The sequence below is a fragment of the Arvicanthis niloticus genome, chromosome 11 (genome assembly GCF_011762505.2).
Source record: "Arvicanthis niloticus isolate mArvNil1 chromosome 11, mArvNil1.pat.X, whole genome shotgun sequence".
Classification (NCBI taxonomy): domain Eukaryota; kingdom Metazoa; phylum Chordata; class Mammalia; order Rodentia; family Muridae; genus Arvicanthis; species Arvicanthis niloticus.
In genome coordinates, this window is record NC_047668.1 from 24,531,746 (window position 1) to 24,533,019 (window position 1,274).

General features: G+C 38.6%; 1 non-coding gene across 1 annotated transcript; it reads left to right on the forward strand.

Moving 5' to 3' along the window:
- The first annotated feature begins 214 nt into the window (after window positions 1-214).
- LOC117717386 (small nucleolar RNA SNORA55) lies at window positions 215-337 on the forward strand. The gene has a single exon (XR_004607883.1). It is a non-coding gene; the product is annotated as a small nucleolar RNA SNORA55 (small nucleolar RNA).
- The last annotated feature ends 937 nt before the right edge of the window (window positions 338-1,274 follow it).

The following is a 1,274-nucleotide window of genomic DNA, read 5'->3' on the forward strand; positions in this document are numbered from 1 at the left end:
TATAAACAAATGGAAAGGAAAACAATCACATGATTATCTCATCACTTTTTGTAAACAAAAAAAAAATCATGTAAGCGTCAAGGAATTGAGCGAGTCATAAGACTTGGATCTCATTACAGGTCAAATAGACTCTAGAAAGTACAGCCTAAGTGACTCTTCTCCTTCCCCAACTGTCTTAGTTAGGTTTTTTTTTTTTTTTTTTTGTTAAGAAGAGACACCATCAAGCCTGCTGTTTGGTGTCGGTCTGGGGACAGATGGTGCCATAGTAGAGCAGAGGAAATCCAGACAGGTCATTTCCGTCTGCCTTGGGACCTGTCTCTTCAACTCTGCCACACTCCTTGAGAATGAAGATATTTTGAAGATGCTAAAGCTAAGGATAGGAATTCAGAACAAAAGATGTATCTGGACCAGTAACTGATTTAGATGCTAATTCCACTTTACACATGAGTGTGGTATTACAGTGTAGCAGGCTTCAGAAATCGAGTAATGCAGATTATCAATCCAGCAAGGAAGGCTTTTCCTGATGTACTGGACTCTGCTCTAGACCATGTCTCTGCATTACCTATGTTTTCATTAAAGACGTATACAAAAAAAAAAAAAAAAAAAAAAAAAAAAAAAAAAAAAAAAAAAAAAAAAGGAAGAGACACCATGACCATGAAAACTCTTATAAAAGAAAACGTTTAATTGGGAGTAGCTTACAGTTTCAGAGGTTTGTTCTATTACTGTCATGGTAGGAAACATGGCAGAGTATGGACAGGCATGATGCTAAAGGAGCTGAGAATTCTACATCTTTATTCAAAGGCAGCAAAAGGAGACTGTGTAGCACACTGGGCATAGCTTGAGCATAAAAGACCTCAAAGCCCACCCCCATAGTGATACACTTCCTCCACCAAGGCCAAACCTACTCCAACAAGGTCACACCTTTCTCCTAATAGGGCCACTTCTATGAGCCACAAACTTTCAAAGACAGGAGGCCGTACCAATTCAACCCACCACAACTATCAGTAAAATAGATCTGAATGTTCCAAAGGTAAGATTTTTCTTTAAGCTTCTAAACTTTAACTTCTGTCTTTAGTCTATATCTGTCTGAGAAGATTTTCATTTGGCTGAAAGACTTCATCCAGGAATTAGCTGAAGATTACAAATTGCCCCAAATGGCTGCAAGCCCTGAACTTGCTAAAAGCTGATGTGAATCAGTCCAGTCAATATGATTGCTTCCTTTCTCCTTAGCTGAGTCAGAGAACCAGATGTTTCTAATGAATACCCCATTTCCT